Here is a 21,097-nt window from a genome sequence, read left to right as displayed (position 1 = left end):
GGCTTGACCATCAGTCTCTATGACTGTGTCTTATGCAAGATATTGGATCTAAGGGTATCACTAGACAAATATTCTTCTCTCTCTCATTTTGCATTTGTTGCTCTAGTGTTATTGTTCTCCTCTTTCTTCAATTGTTGCTTCTTACTATCAATATTGAGTTCCTCTCCTCAAAATGAAAAAAGATACAATGTAGAGTATAAGACATGAAAGACGATGAATACTTGAATATAAAATAAAGTAGACTATAAAAGATTTATATGACATATACCTCAACATTCAATAGTGGCCACTATATGGCTAGATGACCTGTATAAACAAAGCAAATAAAATGTCACCATAGAAAATGGAATTGGAGGGGGATTCATCATCCATGCTAGGATTTTTTGCGTGTGCAAACATCATATTTCTCACTTCTATATTGTATCAAAAACAAATAGTATGCACAATGGCATGTAGTGACATTTGTGTGTCTATTTGACTCAATGAAATGCTTTATTTTTTAACCCATTCCAATCCTACCACAATGAAATTAAGAGAGACAAGGACACAAGAAGGACTATCAATAAATGAAATTAGAGAATTTAGAATGCAACTCAATTGTGCCTGAATGTAACGATAAGTATTTGCAGCTTCCTGATCACCGATGAGCATCAAATCACACTCTGAAAATTCCTTGCATTATGATAATTTGGCTGCACCTACATTAATCCTCTGTAGTAGTCCCTTGACTTGCCTATAGATATAATTTTAGAAACAATCCTACTCCTGCAATTATACCCTATATGGATCATCTTTCTGCCCCCCTATTGATAGTTATTTTTCAAGACAACATAATAGAACTCTAAAATTGCATCATTGCCTTGCAAAACAATGCTTGAGTATTTCCAAGTGATTGTTGTGCTAGTCTCTACTCAGGTGCATGAAATCCTTAATTTGTCTCCATCGCAAAAACCTCTTTCCATAAATAAAATTATAAATCCCACATCTGCATTCCTCATCCTTGGCATACCAATTCTTTAATGTGGAATACTTTATCATTTCTCCCTCGATGCAATAGAGATCAACTACTGTGGCATGGAGATGATTGGTGTCATAAAATGGTATATTTCATCCTTCAATATATGTCACCGAACTCCTCTCATCTACACAAATAAGAGTCCTCTCAAAAAGCCTTGTCTCCATCTCATTCATCCTGAAATAAGTGGATATTTCCATGGGTGACAAAGTGTGCTTGGAGATTTAATAGAAGGAGCTATCACTAAAAAAATAAAAATACAATGCAGCATAATAGTTATCAGCAAGAGAAACAACCCTGCTAAGCTACTTCCTAACTAGATAAAGGTACTCCTGAATTACCACTTATAATGAACAAAATATAACCTCAACTACCTATAGAGTCTACCTATTCATGGTAGCAATGAAAACACCGTCAAAAACAACATCTACAACAGCGTTGGTCAATCTCTTCTTCTAGTCAAGGGCATGCCCAACTTTTCAAAAGTATCAAGCAAGTCAGGGTCCACCTCATCCAGGCTCCTCTTCTTCTTCGAATCTCTCTGTTTAGGTTCAAAATAATACCAAAGCGCTTCGAAATTAATGGGTGGGTAAAATTTATCAAACCATTAAGTTCTTCCATTTTTAATCATTATCTATAAGAATTGAATCTAAATTTCAAAAGTCGTTCAGGCTCTTTCTTTTTAGCTGAAATTGACCTAAGCTTTGGAGAGTTGTAAGGTTTAATGGATCTATGTATATTCTACTTAAAATATAGTAACATGGTTTAAAACTATAGGCATTGAGATCAGAATCTAAGGATGAAAAAGAAAAGATTTTATGTTCATAATTACAAGAAATTTTAATTTCATGTAACAAAGTTTGAGGAAGGTCTAGCATTTGCATCCTACCAGAAAATTTTCTTACATCATTTGACCCCTTTCAGTTTGGGTATGGTAGAGTCCATTACATAAACAATCAACCACTAAAAAAAGGTGAAAAGAAAAAATAAAATTTCATGCATTCTGACCCTAGAAAAGTTAGGGAGGAGCGAATTGATCTGTATAGTAACGACATGCAAAATGTTTACTTGTCCATTGTCTTTTGATAAATTGTTGGCCACAATCAAGATCTGCATTATCATAATCATTAAACCCTTTGTACAATAAGGAGATGCAAAAAATGCTTACTTGTCCATTGTCTTTTGATGAATTGTTAGCCGCAATCAAGATCTGCATTATCATAATCATTAAACCCTTTGTACAATAAGGACATGCAAAATTCTTACTTGTGCATTGTCTATCATAATCATTAAACCCTTTGTATAATAAGGACATGCAAAATGCTTACTAGTGCATTTTTTATCATAATAATTAAACCCTTTGTACAATAAGGACATGCAAAATTCTTACTTGTGCGTTGTCTTTTGATGAATTGTTGGCCGCAATCAAGATCTGCATTATCATAATCGTTAAACTCTAAACTCTAGGTAAAATTTATGATTTGATCATATAAACCCTCAAAACTATTTACCCATAAGAACAAATATCCTCTTTAGTAAAAGATAAGAAAAATTCCAAATTCATACCCATGTACAAATTACGAAAATATCATAATCATTAAACCCTCAATTCTAAATAAAATTTATGCTTTGATCATATAAACCCTCGAAATTATTTACCCGTCAGAACAAAAATCCTCTTTAGTAAAAAAAACAGAGTCCAAATTCATATCCATGTACAAATTACCAAAATATCCACGCGCAATGACCTTGCCCTTATTATAATCATTAAACCCTCAACTCTAGATAAAATTTATGCTTTGATCACATAAACCCTCGAAGTTATTTACCCATACAGAAAAAAATCCTCTTTAGTAAAAAGGAAGAACAGATTCCAAATTCATACCCATGTACAAGCCCTATCATAATCATTAAACCCTAAACTCTAGATAAAATTTATGCTTTGATCATATAAACCCTCGAAATTATTTACCCATAGAAACAAAAATCCTCTTTAGCAAAAAGGAAGAAGAGACTCCAAATTCATACCCATGTACAAATTACCAAAATATCCACGCCTAGTGAACTTGCGCTCTAATCATTGATGCTCTCCTAAGGTGTTTCCCATGCAATCTCCATCTGGGGTTTGAATCCCATGAAGTCCATAGATCACGTTGATGATCTTCCTTCTTCTAGAATTTCCATGAAGATATAGACAAGGTAGAGAAAAATACAGTGCTACAATGTGATGTTGTAATCTATGAATATTTTATTTGAAACCAATGCTAAACTAAACTGGAAATGAAAAAGTAAATAAATATTTATAATCGAAAAATAAAAGAAATATTTATAATATAAAATAAAATATATAAATTGCAATTGGGTTAAATGATTTATTTTTAGTAAGAATTTGTTATTTTTTAGTAAGACACTATATTAAAAAGAAGAAGAAGAAGTTAAAAACGATATTGGGATGAGTGTAAATATTTAAATATGACCACAATTAATAATAAAAAGTCAAAATAATAAAATCTAATTTGTTATATTTTGATTTTTCTATTAAATTTTGAATAGGCTTTGTTACAATACTATAGGCCAATACCATGGCTTACCAATACTACAATTCAAAAAATCGTAACTTATCTCACAACCAAAATATTTTGCAACAATATGACAAGATTCTTAACCGTGGATATTCACCCCCACATTACGGTAGATATTATTAACTTGTAAAAAATATCATTTGTTACAATACCATGGGTCAATCATGGATTATCAATACCACATGCCCAAAAAACATAAATTATTTCACAATAAAATATATTATAAAAATATGACATGATTGTTAACCATGGATATTCACCTTCACTTTACCATGGATATTAACTTGTAAATCTGCTTTGTTACAATACCATGGGCCAATACCATGGCTTATCAATGCCACATGTCAAAAGACCACAACTTATTTCATAGTAAAAATATTTTATTTTATTTTTATTTTACAACATTTTTTTAATTGAATCTAAAAGGAAAAATGTTACAGTTTGAGATATATCTAAACCTTATATCCTCACGACTACTAAAAATATTCCCATCCAAATTAAATTAAAGTTTTAATAAAATTAAGCTATGGATCTATGCCGGTTCTATATATATATATATATATATAAAGAATGGACATATATATATATATATATATATATATATATATATATATATATATATATATATATATATATATATATACATATATATATACATATATATATATATATATATATATAAAGAATCGACATAGGTCCATCTTAGGTAAGGATCCAAGGGATGAGAGCAAGCAAATTGACTAATTATAATAGATTAAATATAGTGCATCATTCTTTTAAAGTTTTTCATTATTTTATTTTCTTTGACATGATTGATCCAAAATATAGGTTTAATATTTTACAACCAATACCATGGGCCAATACCATGGCTTATCAATACTACAAGTCCAAAAACCATAACTTATTTCACAACTAAAATATTTTACAACAATATGACAATATTCTTAACCGTGGATATTCACCCCCAAATTACGATAGATATTATTAACTTATAAAAAATAGTATTTGTTACAATACCATGGGTTATCAATATCACATGCCCAAGAAACATAAATTATTTCACAATCAAAATATTTTATAACAATAATACCACATGCCCAAAAAACATAAATTATTTCACAATCAAATATTTTATAACAATATGAAAAGATTGTTAACCATGGATATTCACCCGTAAATCCTCTTTGTCACAATACCATGGGCCAATACCATGGCTTAACAATACCACATGCCAAAAAACCATAATTTATTTCATAGTAAAAATATTTTATTTTAATTTAATTTTACAACAATTTTTTAATTGAATCTAAAAGGGAAAATGTTACAATTTGAGATATATCTAAACCCTCTATCCTCATGACCACTAAAAATATTCCCATAGAAATTAAAATAAGGGTTTAATAAAATTAAGCTAATATGGATCTATGCCGATTCTATATATATATATATATATAGATATAAAGAACTGACATCCATCATAGCTAAGGAGCAAGAAAATTGGCTAATTATAATAGATTAAATATAGTGCATGATTTTTTTAAGTTTTTCATTATTTTATTTTCTTTGACATGATTGATCCAAAATATAGGTTTACAACCAATTAACTTTTTCTAATTTAGATAATTTCTTAAACACAATACAATGTGATCAAATTTAAGAGAGAGTTGGGGAGGGGTGGAGAGAGGGAGTGAGACGGTGAAAAGGTTGGAGGATAGAGAGAGAGAAAGAGAGAGTGATGGGGGGGGAGAGAGTGAGGTGGGAGAGAGGGAGCGAGAGGAAGGAAGAGAGAGGAGAGAGAGAGAGAGATGGAGTTGGAGTGGGAGAGAGAGGGAGGAAAGAAAAATACATAGAGATATAGAGGTGGAGAGAGAGAGGGGTGAGAAGGGAGAGACGGAGAGAGAGTGAGGGAGAGAGGAGACTAGGGAAGAGAAATAAGAGGAGAGGATAGAGATAGGGAGAGAAGGGGAAGGGAGAGAGATGGAGACATAGATATGGAGAAGGACAGGGAGGGGGAGAGATAGTGATAGAGTTGGATAGGAGAGAGAGAGAGAGAGGGAGAGTGATTGGGGGGGGGGGGGGGGGGGAGATAGAGGGAGGTGGGAGATAAGGGATAGAGAGGAAGGAAGATAGAGATGAGGAGAGAGAGATGGAATTGGAAGGGATAGGAGAGGGAGGGAACAAGAAAAACATAGAGGGAGAAAGGTGGAGAGAGAGAGGGGGTGAAAAGGGAGTCATGGAGAGAGAGTGAGGGAGAGAGGAGAGCAGGAGGGAATAGAGAGAAGGATATAGATAGAGAGGGAGAGAAGGGGAAGAGAGAGATAGACAGAGAAGGGGAAGAGAGGGAGAGAGAGTGTGTGTATGTTTGGGGGGTGAGATAGAGAGAGGGAATAAAAAAGAGACACAAATACAAATATAGATATTATATAGCATTATATAACCAATCTAGATCCATATTAACCCTATAACTATAAAGTGCTGAGAGGGATCTAATCTCTCGAGGTGAAAACATTTCCTCAAGTTTTGCACTAGAAAAAAGAGTTTTCACCTCGAGAGATTGGACCCCTCTCAACGCTTGATAGATCCGGGGTTAAGATGGATGTAGGTTGGTTAATATGAAATTAAAGTAGTTTTTATTTGATATTATAGTCTTAAAAATTAAAATTTCCCTTTAAATTAATTTCAAATTAGAACTAGATCCAATTAGATTCAATGAATAGATTTTTAAAAAATACGTAAAATATTTTTTTTATTAAAATATATATTTTTAAAAATAAAGATTATTAGAGATACATAGTGCAAAGTTGGTTCACCTATACACCATGTGAGGATGAATAAGTGTTTAAGGAAGGATAACCTTTCAACTAATCTTTAACAAACTTTCAATCCCCTATCACTTGTAAGTTTAGATTGCTTGACACAATTAAGATGACTAACATAAAAAACTGATTCGTATTATTGTAGTATTTGTTAGGTAGTTGTATTTTTGTTTTTAGACTAAATTAGTCATTCACGTTAGCCATTTTTAGTTGTATCACTTATTAGCTAGTCGCATATTTTAACCCATGACTAAATTAGTGATTTATGTAAGTTGTTTTTAGTTCGGTCACTTAACATTGTTCAATTTTGGTAGTATTTCACTTGGAAAAGTTGTGGTGACTAATTTTTCTAGTCACCTAATCACTAATTGCTCATTTTCTACTGGTGATCAGTACTTCTTGGATGAGGCATTAAATTCCACATCCAGGAGGTGCTCCCACTCTAAATTTGAGTAAAGTCATAAGGAGATAAGTTGAAAATATGAGTTCAAAAAATTATTTTTTTTTAATATTTTTACTTTTTTACTCCACAAATGGTGGATCATCCCCCATGGTTGACATCATCATCTTCAACCCTATTAGTTCTTATAAAATTGATTTTGGTTGTACATTTTTGTTTTGAGGCCCATATTAGACTTTAAAATTTCTCTAATGAATTATGGCGGAATGTGAATAATTTTTTATACATTGTACAAAATGTGGAAGTGTGGATTCATACGTTGTACTGAACATAGTTAATAGTTACACATTAAAAGGAAACTTTAGATGGTTTATTATGTTCAATTTTTTTGGTTTTCTTATAAATTGCTATGATGGCTAACTAAATGAACTAATGTATCTGGAGGTATAGAGTATGCCAAAACATAGTTTTTGTTCCTTTGGATAGATTAGCGAGAAACTTATGGTTTATGATTTAATGCAAAACAATAATATAGCTAACTGTCTCATCAATTCCAAAAGATCAACGTGTATGCCATTGCCCGCTTTCCTTCACACCTCCATGAACTTGTAATCCGGCCACTCCAGGAATGCGCGGACATAACCACCACTCTTTTTCTCCTTATTATTATAGATGTGAGCATTTTGAAGCTACTACGTTCATGGGTAGGAAACAAAATTATGGATTTATAGGACGTCCCTAGATAGATCATCTATCATCGACAGACAGATAGATAAAGAAAGGCAGTGCATCTCATCTCTAGAATATCTCACTTTGACACTATGAATTAAAGCTTTTGTTCCTTGCTCTGAAACACCCGTTCTTTAACACAACACTAATTTTTCACAAACATTAAAAATACTTAATTTAATATTTCATAATTATTATTATTATTATTTAATCCTCAATTGTGAAATCACAAATGCACATAGTATTAAGAAAACTTCTACAAAGAGAAAATGTTTCACATTCCGCTATTTTAATTTCATAATCGATCAATCATAGTTACTATAGATATGAGCAAATGATTTATGTAGAATGAAGTTGCATGAGATATGTGAACTGCCTCATCTCCCTATAAATTGCCACTAGTTACTATTTTTCCTCTGAAACATGTTATGTTATCTTTGCATCGAAGATAAAACTATCGTCCAGATTTTTTATCGCCCCAATGTCTTGGAAGCAATATTTATGACGTATAATAGTTTTCTTCAACTAAAGGCCTAGCCAAGAGCCAGGGTGAAGACAAAGGAATTACCATCATTGGTACGATAATGAAAATTGAATTGAAAGAAAGCAGTTGATATTATCACCAAATAAGATTCTAGAAGCATAAAATAGCATGCAAACCACCCTTTTGACACATTAGATATTAGGATGATATGACCAAGAGACGCTAATAAGTGGCACCTGTATGCCATACCTTCAATTTTAATTTAAAATGATTTTTCACACGTTCCACACAGAAGTGTAAAAATCTAGATATGCATGTAGTGATAATGAAGCTAATGTAATAATCGTCTATGGGAAGGAGCAGGTGTTGCGAGTCTACAAGAGTTATAAAACAAAAACCAAGGGAGGAAAGCTAGTAGAAGAACTGACAAAAGAAATTTTAGAGTCTATGAGAGTTAAATAGAGTAGAATAGTTTGCGATTGTGACAAGAAGGGTCATGCAAGAATGACATGAGGAATAAATGATTTTTCACTATTAATAGAGACAAAAGTTAAAGGAATGAAATCAACAAAGAGCATGCAGTGAGGAAGAGCCTATATTATTTGTTGATATAGTATGATGTGATTATGGAAGAAGAGATAACATCGAGAGAGCCAAAGATGGCAAAAGGAAGATAAGGGAATTTGTCTATCAATGGTGGTCCAATCACTCTAGGTGGATTGGAAAAGAGAGGGCCCCTTACTCTTAGGAGGATGCTTTACATGATAGGTCATAATTATACCAATTAAGTTAACCTGACATGAATTATGAGAAGGCCCTGTGATTATGAGAGGGACCTGCAATTCCAAGTTGTCCCTATAATGGGGGTTGTAGTAGTGCAACAAGTTTTGATCCTCATGTATACGGGGGTGGAAAGAGGAGTCCCAATCAAGAACCCCTTCCTATGTGGGTATACAAGGCCACTCTTTACACCAACCCTCTAGGTATCACAAAGAAGGTGAAGAGGTTGAGGTCACTCTAATCCCTACCAAGGAAATGAGAAGGTGTGGAACAACACAAAGTAGACAAAGTTCAGTGACATACATAATACTGAACCAACCTCAGTAAGGAAAAATGTTCTCAAACCCATGGTGATAGTAGAAGGATTGAGCGGCTCAGAACGAGCTACAGTTTTTTGTTGGCAGCCTATTGGAGGCCATAATTTTTTGAAATTTTAGCTAACAATTCTTTAGTGTATTGATTTAGCGAAGAAAGTTTTCAATATGAAATTTAACTAAAAAACTACAGCATTGCGAATAAAAGTTGGTGTTACACTCAAATAATATAGATTCAATGCACTTTGACACTGATACAAATAATGTAGTCACTAGCGAGGAAAATGTGAAATATTCGTTAATTAAATTTTTTGTTCGTAGTTACCTAATTTCACGTCTACGAATTAAATTTTGTGTTCCTAGTTAAAATAAATTATTGTCCTGCATAATTAAATATAAAATTTTTAAATGTAAAAGAGTCTAAAATCAATTTTGTACTTGCAAAATAAAGTTCCTCTACACCCCAGTTCTCAAGCAAATACCCTTGTCCTCTGCACATCTTTCATTCTACACAGATTCTCAGGTATGTACAACTATTCTCCTACACAACTAAATATGTAAAAAAATTAAATGGAAAAGAGTTTAAAATTAATTTTGTGTCTGCACCCCTTCTCCCACACATACCCCATCCTCTGCACATCCTTATGGATTCGCAATATTGCAGTAGTATATCATTCCTACTTTATATATATCTTAATTATGTATATTGTAGTATAGCTTAAGTATTAAGATATATTGTCCTTAATTAATGTTTTTACCATATTAAGGATAAACATTTTAATTATATGCAATGAGGAAGGACTATGATTTGGGAGAAAACAGAAAGGTTTTACAGGAAGTGCAGAAGAAAGAGTGTGTCGAGATATTAAGTGTGGGAGAATTTTTCAATTCGAATCGTTCATTTTTTCATCCACAGTACGCATAATGTTCACTACCCCTTTGCATTTCGTACAATGAAAACATTCACTACCCCTCTATATTCCACAAAATGAAAACATCGAATGCCCCTATCAGTCTGCACTTTTCACTCACCCTTTGCCCTTCTTTTTCATTGTTCCTCTCCCATATCTTTCTATTTCGCATAATGAAATCTTTCGCACCTCTGTACATCCTTCATTCTGTACAGATTCATAGGTCTATGCAACTGTTGTCCCACACAACCTTTACAATTAATTTTGTGCCTGCGGAATACAAAATATTATGAATTAACATTTATGTTCCTAGTTGAATTAATTTTGTGTTTGTGAAATAAATTTCCCTCTACACCCCCATTCTCCCATACATACTTCGTTATCTACACATACTTCATTGCTCATAGATTAAAAACTCTATGCAATTATTCTCCCACATAACTTAATCCATAAACGTTTTCAATGCAAAGTAGCTCACAATGAAATCACAAGAGATAAATGAACTAGAAATTCATGCCTTGTTGTGATCAGTGTCAGAGCATTAACCGGAGGAATTCCTTGTCGCTCTTCCCAATGATGTCAGAACATCCGCAATTTCATTACTATTTGGTTTAATAATTGTGTGGTCTACAAAAGTTCTAGTTACTAATTTTTATTCTAAACTTGAGAATTCCATCAATTTCAGTGTGCTCCAAGATGAATTATGATGGAAGCATATATTTTATTTTGATAATATCAACATGCTAGTGGTTATTGTGAAATAACAAATTGATAATAAAGAGAAAACATGACAGAGATTAAGGGTTTTTAGTTGGGAACAACTGGAGCTTTAAGTCTCTTTGTTGTTTCCTCTATTTTCACAGTCATCTACAACAAGGTGCTCAACTGTAAGCTCAATTTTGTAAATAGAAGATAGGGTTTTTCCACCGAAAAGGTTCACAAATTTGATTATATAGCTAGTGAATACTTCAATACCTATTTAGATAATGATTTTTCAGTGTATTGATTTAGCCAAGAAATTTACGTTCATGAAATTTATCGAAAAACCACAACATTGTGGATAAAAGTTGTTGTTACACTCAAAAAATACAAATTCAATACACTTTAATGCCAAGACAAATGTTATAGTCACTAGCGAGGAAAATGTGAAATATTCATTAATTAAAGCTTATGTTCCTAGTTACATTAATTATGCATCTACGAATTAAGTATTTTGTTTCGAGTTAAACTAAATTTTTGTCACACACAGCTAAATCTATAAAAGTTTTAAATGGAAAAGAGTCTAAAATTGATTTCATTCCTAGGGAAAAAATTTCGCTCTGCACCCTAGTTCTCCCGCACATACCATTTCCTCTACATAGATTCACAAGCCTGTACAATTGTTCCCCCCCACAAATAAATCTGTAAAAGAAAAGATAAGTGCACTAACAATACATGTCTTTTTGTCAGTGGCATAATACTAACCAAAGAAACCCCCGCCCCCCCTCTCATACATACCCTGTCCTCCTCTCATCCTCCATTTCTTACAGATTCATAGATTTATGCAACTACTCTCCACTCCTGCACAACTAATTTTGTAAAAAAATTAAATGGAAAATAATTTAAAATTAGTTTCATGTCTGCACCTCTTCTCCTACACATACCCCATCCTCCACACATCCTTATGGATTCACAATCTTGCAGTAGTATAACATTCACTCTTTATATATATCTTAATTATGAAGATAATAGTATAGTTTAAATATTAAGATATAATGTCCTTACTTAATGTTTTTATCGCATGAAGGATTAAATTTTTAATTGTACATAGTGCGGAAGGACTATGATTTGTAAAGAAAAGAGAAAGGTTGTAGAGGAAGTGCCGAAGAAAGAGTGTGTAGAGATATTGAGCATGAGAGAGTTTGTTAATTCAAATCATCATTTTCGACCTCCACAGTGTGCATAATGTCCACTACCCCTCCGCATTCCGAACAATGAAATCATTCACTACTCCTCTGCATTTTCTACAATGAAAACATTGATTACCCTCCACAATCCACACTTCTCAGTCAACCTTTGTCCTACTTATGCATTGTGCCTCTCCCCTATCTTCGTATTTTGCATAGTGAAATATTTCACACCTCTACACATCCTTCATTTTGCACAAATTCATAGCTCTATACAATTGTTGTCTCACACAACCTTTAAAATTAATTAAGTGCTTGTGGAATAAAGTTCTCTCTACACCCCTGTTCTTTCACACATACCCTGTCCTCTACATAGTAAAATATTCACACAAGGACACGGAAGATTTTAAGGATGGAAGTTTATCTTAAAGTTTAGAAATCTTGGTGAATATCACTGGTCCCCAATTTGTAAATTGTAAAAAATTTGATGATATTTTTGTAAAAATGTTTAGGTTTCTAATTAATTGATATTAGTATATATAAAATTTTGGCGCTTTTTAGGGTAAAATAATTTTATACTATAAAATTTGGGTGAATCAATTTTCAAAAAACGGAAATTGGAGAATATGTTTTTTGGAAGAAGTATAGAAAATTAGCCCACATGTGAATATTAGCCTCTAAAATTTTCCATGCACGTTCCGCACAATGAAACATAATAATATTAATTGGATTTTTTCAGCCCCGCTTCCACCCTTCCCCCTTAGTCACCTTTCCCATATAAAGGATGTGCAATTGTGTCAATTCTCACATTATTGGACATAGGAGTAGCATAATAGTGTTAGTGTGAGTGTCAAAGCACTCACCTATGGAATGGAAACTCACAAAAATTGTTTAAAAATAATTTTGTCATTGTGGAATAGAGTTCCCTTTGCACACCCATTCTCCCACACATCCTTCGCACCGTAAAAGCCTTCGCACAAGGAAGATCCACAAAATGAAACATAATAATATTATTTGGAGATATTTTTGGCACCCCCTAGCCTATGTAAAGGAATTGCATCTGCAACAATTTTGGCATCATTGGGTAGAGAAATAGCATAATAGTGTTAGTATGAGTGTGAGAGCACTCACCAATGGAATAACCACTCACAAAATTAGTTTTTGCATTTTAAATGAATTGTGAGGCACCAACAAATATCAAAAATAAAACTCCCTCCACTAGGAGAATTATGTCTCATTGGAGCTTGTTCAACCAATAAAAAAATAGAGATTTAGAGAAAATCAGAAAATTATTTTTTATTTTACAAAAAAATAGAAATATTAAGCATTTTCCCAAAACTTTGGTTAAAATTGCGAAAACACAGTGAAATAATGCAGAGTAAATGTACTTTGACCGCTAGGCAGATGCTATAGTCTTTAGCAAGGCAAGGAGTAATAAAGTATGTTCATTAACAATACTATTTCATTTACATTTTCATTAATAATATTATATTTTTATTTTTCAACTTTAAATGCTAAACTATAAGATGCCATTTGAACTAAAGCATTTTTCCTTATATCATGAAAGCATATTTAAATCCAAAAGAAACACGTCCTTAAACACTTGATCATAAAAGAAACTTTGAAGGATTACTTTTAAAGCCTCCACACCTGCATTATAGAAAAGCTATTGGATATAGTTATATGACACTAAGCATACTTGTTAGTCCCTAACAATGGCAATGCAGGGAATCTAGCGACTGATTGGGCATTGAACTTATATTAATTTGCATTAACGAGTTTCTTTACTAAAACATAACCAAATTTTCACCTAGGCAATTTGGCTTTACAACAATTTAACCAAAATTTTGAATTGGAAATCTTATTGGAAAGCTCAAGTGTATAGAGGAAACATGGAGACAACATTACAAGGATATCCAAATTTTATGCTATACTTATGAGGTTACAATATTATTTATTCATTCACATTTTTCATTGCTAGACTAATGCTAGCATTAGTCTTTTGACATTAAATGCTAGTATAATCTTATACATGCTTAAACATACATATCACCCATTTGGTTTGTTGTCACTTCCGGCCACTTGACTTGTTTTTTTTCCTTTCACTTGGCTTGTTTGTCATTTCTTGGCTAACAAGATTTTCCTTTATTTCCATATGGCTCCCCACTGCTCAAATTCATGTTTTAGTAATGAATGGATTAAGGATGAATGGATTAAGGACGCCACAATTGATACATCCTAGCAGACGCTTACCAAAGAGAGTCACAGGGAGAAAGAATCTTCCCAGAGAGACTCACGAGGAGAAGAACAATGTAGATTTATTAGCTAGATAGGATATTGGTCACAAGAGGTGGTTGAAATGACTAGGTTCGGTGATGTTGAAATGGATACTTCTTTCTTCTAAGCTGCATGGATGGCCAAAGTGAACCTGTGAACATATTTCAATGAAGAATTAGTAAGTAAATTCCATTGATTTCATGGTTCACAAATTCTAAGCGCTAAGCACTAGCAATCATAAAAAAAAAAAAAAAAAATGTCCAGTGAAAAAGGTCGTAGCAGAGTTTAGATATCGCATCATCCATGTTATATATGAGATAATCCATTATTTCATTTCACGCATTGTGCCTATGTTTTTTTGTGGCACTGGAAGTAACATTTACTTTATGGATGGAAAATTTCTCTCTATCTTGGTCAGTTTAGGCCCACCCTATATAGGTAAATGGCTCATCGATTATAGTATCTATTCGATGGATGCCTAACTCCTAACCTTATGGACAACAGGTGTAGTTTTGATGGGTAAGTGAGCATCCCCCCTTGTCTTCTATGTGGGTGGTGTGGTTGAGACGATTCGATCTTGCGGTGTTGAATACCATGGTTTTAGGGAATCCCCAGATGCCTAAAATTGTTGGGGTATTCACGTTTTTCATATTATTTCTTCTTTATCCAACCGAGGCATGAATGAATAAGAAAATAAATAGATTAAGGCATCAAGGCATTAGCTATAGTAAAGGACATCAGTTATGGGAAGGTCTTAGCTATACAAAAATGATGTGAGTAGCTGAACATGAAGGTATTAGGTCGGGAAGGGGAAGGTCCTGTAGTTGCAAGAAGGTTTTAACGAAGGGTAGGCATGAAGGTCTAAGTTATTCCAAAAAAAAAAATCTTTCAGAAGGTCTTGTAGTTGCAAGAAGGTCTTAGTTAAGGGTAGGCATGAAGGTCTTAGTTATTCCAAGAAAAAAAATCTTTGAGACATGTTATAAGAACATCAATTGGACACATAAAAAAAAAAAGTATACATACGATAGGATTTAAAGACTAATCTTATTGTCTCCTTTGAAATGTTGGAATCCAAATTGAAAACCAGTGGGGTGCCTTGGTTTACGATGTCACCTTCATGGGTAAATAGTATTGTATATTGAGCCCATACAACTGAGCCTCCAATCATTCCCTTGGAAAATATCAGTGTCCCACGGCCGCCTTCACTTCGTTGGTTTATACTACTAAATACCCATCTCCCCACTACTAATAACACCCATCTCTCTGCTATTAATTAGAGTTGTCCAACCCGCCAATTTATATATGCTCGTCAAAGTTATCCAAAAAGTGAGACTGTCCAACATTCATTGCTAACATTGCCCATAAATTTCTACACCTGTAACTTTTCTCATCTGCTACACCAAACTACTTTCTAGATAAATAATTCCATTGTTGAGAAACCTCCCTTCTACTTGTCGTCTAACTTGTCTTGGTATTTTTCATCCTTGTCCCTACATGTTAGCATTTTCCCACTTGTTTCCACCTTCACCAATATTCTTTCTCCTATTCAAACAATGTCAAATGCATTGTCCTCAGAAAATCTTCCATGCTTGATGACAAATTTTTACTATTGTATGATTCAATATGTTTGGAATATCCAATTTAGCATATAATGTAATGTACTCAGGCCTATTCACATTATTATAGGTAGATTCATGGGTTTCCATACCAGCTTTCTGGGATGGATTAGTTAACTCCGTTATTGGTTTCTTGCATTTGTAGAATTCATATATACTAAAAATTCAGACACGTTGAGACTTGTGGCATGTTAGGCACTTGGCCAATATATCAACTTACCTATTTAGTTATCATGTAAGCTTAAATTTATGCTTAATTAAATTAAATAATATAAATTTGTTGATTAATTGTTTTTTAACATCGAGTATGGGGAATGGTGAATGTATTACATGTGTAGCTCATGAGACTGTGATAATTCCAAGGATATCTGGAAGCTACAACTTGTGTATCATTTTCTCCCTTTTTGAAATCCATTACTTAGCCATGATGGGAGATGGAAACTTGGTCAAAATCCATTACCTAGAATGATGGGAGATGGAAACTTCGTCAAAATCCATTACTTAGCCATGATGGGAGATGGAAACTTGGTTAAGGTTTTTTTCTAACGTATATCACACTCTTTAGGTGTCTCGATTAATCTCCTACACTTGGGGGGCAGGTACGATGACTCACACTATAATCTTCGCATATTGTAATGCACCCTGCCATTGTAGTTTGGAATATAGTGTTGCACGATTGATACACATTTATAATTTTGCATGATATTAAGACTTTTAGAGAGTTTAGCCACTAGTTGCACAACATAACAAGGGGTTTTAACTATCAAGGGCCATGTATATATTCAATCCTAGACTTGAATCTATGTTGAGATTATAGTCCTCTGTAATAATCATGTCTAAGTACAAACAATTACCAGGAATCATTTGGATTGACTAATTTAAGGGAAAGAGGTGGATCAATAGTAGCCCAATAAGTAACCAAAAAAATAACTATAAATAGTAAATAGCTTACCAGAGTTTCTCAAGCACCCAGTCCAAATGGTTATGAACGTTACATTGAGAACCAGAAACATGGTTTGAGGGAACCAAAAATATGGCTTGAAGACGAAGGTCTCAAAGCCTCACAAAGCCATCAAAATCCACATGCAATTTCACCGTCTAAATTTAGTGTAGGAATTGGGCCACTACTACTTGTTAAACACATGAATTGTCACAACAAATCATACTTCCAAGTTTTCTACAATGGATCTAGAAGGTTCGGTTTAGGGATGAGGGTGAGTTGAGGAGGTGAGATAGTTCCACCTGCTATTTAGATAGTCTTCCTATATCAAGAGCGATAGTTGTAGCAGATAATCCAGACAGACACAACCAACCTCTCCCATCTAAGGCTCAAGACCTGTCTTGGATTTAATGTAATATTCACCCTAAGAAAATGTCCAATTTCTAGGAATGCTTAACATGATCAGGTTAACAAATCAAACAAGAGAATGTCAGTTAAAAGCACACCATTTTTCTATAAAAACATGTTTTTTAGTTTAAAAAATGACAACACCATTTATTACTTTGAGTATTATACTAAATTGTAACATAAACTGGCTAAGTGAACACCTCAGTGACACTGTGTGGTCCATGTGGTGAGTAATAATGCAATCTATAGTTTGTGGAAAAATCTATAAGTAACTTATAGAGGAAACAATCAGCTACAAAAATTTGTACACCTGGTGCTAACCGAGGTTGTTCACTGTCCAACTGTTGAGTAATTAAATAAATATTCAAGAAGCCTTGTCATTTTTCAATGAACTACAACTCTGGGTATAAAATCCAATTCGAAAACCAACTAAAATTTATATGTGACTTTTCATTATCATCATGCTCTTCAATCAATGATATTGAAGTATTGAAATTGGTCAATGTTAATGCATCTGCAGTTTAAATATTCAAGAAGCCTTTCTCATTTTTTAGTTAATTGCAATCGTCGGTATTAAACACATTTTGAGAACTATAGTTAGTGTTAGTGTTTTGATTGGTTGTGTTCTATAATTCTATTTATTGGTTGTACAACTAGATAAATGCAACTTCAAAGTATAAAACCCAATTTCATTAACATAGTTAATGTTTTGCTTAGTTGTGTACTATTTGTTACCTATAATACTTCTATTTATTGGATGTAGAACTAGATAAATGTAACTTCAAAGTATAAAACCGAATTCTATTAACATAGTTAATATTTTGCTTAGTTTTGTACTATTTGTTACCTATAAAACATGGTAAGCAAACAAATTAACCTACCAACCAAATTAAAAATTGAGAACTTTAAAATCAAACTAAGGTCATTTTGGAAATCACACCATAAAGAATGGCCATGCCATCCTCTTTCTTGAAACACCTCAAAATACCATTGTAATTCATGAGTATGGAGCTCTATGGGATAAACAAAGCAGGCATCAAGTTATAGGGGTGATCCAGACACGATACCAAATGAGAACAACGAGTGATTTAACATTTCAATCTTTAGAAAGCTAAAAACTATCCACCAGGGTTTATTAAGAAAATAATTTATTGTTGAAGAATTGCTTACAAACTCCATCCATGGGTTTATTAAGAAAATATTTTATCTTTTGAGTAATTCTTCAATATAAAAAAAATTGAAATATCTATTACGTGAGGATACTTCTCGAGAATGTAGATGGATCAGCTCACTTATATGTGTTGTTAGAAGTATTTTAGTGGCAGATTAATGAGTTAAAAATAGTACAACTTGTTAGTCTAGAGATTGGATTTTTTCAGAAGATTAAGCATATTGATTTAGTAAAGTTTTCTTTTTATATAATAATTTTAAATAAGACCAAAAAAAATTAAAAAGAAACTGTCAATACATTACTTCATTGTTCCTTGAGGATGGCAAGACAAATGTTTCCATTAGAATTCACATTTGGATGATAACCTTGTCATTTAGAAATTCGATACCTAACATATTTTATAAGTATTAAAAACATGCTTTAATGATAAAATCTAATTAAAAATTCCTTAATTCACTAAATACCACATAAAATTAAATTAAAATGAAAACCTAACAATATCACAAATTTCCAGTTAACACATCTCTAAAAACCACTACCATTTAAAAAAAAAAAATTACAAATTCCTGGTTTATACAATTCTGAAATACCACTGCCATTTCAAAAAATAAAATGCAAATTCCTGGTTCATACAATTCTAATAACTACTCTCATTTCGAAACACACAAATAAAATAAAGAAAATTAATAATCATTATTATTATAATAACATGCCCATACAATCCTCCAACACTTTGACACGTAAACACTTCAAAATGGCACAGCGGCATGATATATGTGTGGGAAAAAGGTCACACTAAACTAATATGTAACTAGCATTTGTACCAGATATTGCAAAAGAAACGTCGTAAAGCATAAATGTAAATGGTCATTGAAAATAAGAATCAATAAAGAAAATTGCATGCAAAAGTGAACGATAAAGCATAGATTGGACACTTGCATCTATATTCCATGAGTTAAATGTGATATTCATTTGCAATTATGCTTTCTATACATGGCGACAACATTCAGAGAAGACCAAATTATTCATGCCAACCATGTGATTCCATTGTTGGTGGGAGAAGGGTTGCTGGCACGAAAATATCGCCATCAACTTAGCTACAACCCATTCGCAGTGGGAGGGGTTTATCTCAACCTTTTGGCAAATCATTGTTTGATTGAACCCATTGTGAGAAGCATTGATAGGTGCAGTCTTCTTCAGGATACACAACTTCCTGCGCGATTTGGGAATCCGTGTTGTCGAGGTCGAAGAAAATTTATTTTGCCATGTGGGTCAAGATTTGAGCACGTCGAATGAAAATGAATGTTCCAGATGTAGTCAGATTTTGTTCAGTAATAACGAACTATGTTCGGTCCCTGAATCAACGAGGGTTCCGAAACTATGTTCATTGTTAATAGATGGTAGCAAATGTCTAACAAAAATTCCAAAAAGGTTTATTGGGAGAATGGTCTCTCTTAAGGTTTTGGATTTGAGTGGGACGTCAATGCAGTCATTACCGGAAAGTGTGGGGTGTTTGAAATAGCTAAGATGCCTCTTTTTATTAGGTATGCCCATCAAATTTCTACCTGCATCTCTTACAAATATTGGAAACCTGGAGATCCTTGATCTAAGCCGCTCTAGAATCACGGAATTACCGTCTGCCCTTCATAATTTGAAATCTTTAAGGCATCTAGCCATGGATAAATGTGGTCATTTGGAGTATCTACCTTGCAGCATCTCAAGGCTCACCTCTTTGCAGGGGTTGACAATGTATGGATGCACCAATCTATGGGAAAAAGGTGAGCCCAAGAAATGGAAAAAAGTGGTGAGCATTAGCGTTTTTCCAACTTAAAGCAACTCACCAGGCTCCATTTAACAAACAATGGGGGCGTTATTAGGGATGGCACATTAGGGAATATGATTGAAATGAACACCCTCGTGTTAGAGCTCACAAAGGTGAGATCTCTGCTGAGTGACATGAATAATATGTCAAAGCTGAGAAAATTGTATATGAGAAAACTGTACATGGAGTGTCCTGACTTGGTTAGAATGGAAAATAGTTTTTGTGCTTTCCAAAATATGAATAGTCTTATATTATACGAGTGTAATATGTTGGAAGAACTTTCACATCTGCATAAGCTCAACAATCTGCAGCGACTAGAAATAATTGAATTCTCTAGATTAAAGAGGTTTCCTCAGGAATTTGGTGGCAAGGAGGCATTTTCTTTATTGAAGATATTTTCAATTGTTGGGTTACATGAATTAGAAGAGTTGCCAATCGTAAAGTAAGGAGCAATGCCAGTACTTGACACGTTCATCATAGTAGAATGCTCAGCATTGAAGGTATTTCCAAAGAGTTATTTCAATTTGAAAACACTTCAAATAATAAAAATATATGGTCGTAGTTCCCTGATAATGGAAGATTTAAGAGAACTTAGGGAATCCAATAAAATGATAGAGGTGAAGACTATTTCTATAGAAGACACTAGAGACTCAAGAAATAGGTACTCTCAATTGATGACGGAAATGAAAAGTTGGCTCTACGGAGAATTTTGGAGCAATAATGATGTGTTCCTTTTCTTAAGAATTCTTTATACACTTCTGTATAGGGTGACTTCTAGGAAGGGTAGTCCATTAAATTGACTAATATAGACCAATCAATACTCAAAATATATAATAGTCATAAGAAAAACATATATTCCTCTATTATGTATATTTATTTAATATGTGGTTTTGAGTGTCGTTGTTGGAAAATATAATGATTAAATTAAAAGATATATTCATCTATT

The sequence above is a fragment of the Pinus tabuliformis genome, chromosome 7 (assembly GCF_031772625.1).
Source record: "Pinus tabuliformis cultivar Carrire ecotype Pingquan chromosome 7, CPIR1, whole genome shotgun sequence".
Taxonomy (NCBI): Eukaryota; Viridiplantae; Streptophyta; class Pinopsida; order Pinales; family Pinaceae; genus Pinus; species Pinus tabuliformis.
This window is presented reverse-complemented; position numbering follows the sequence as displayed.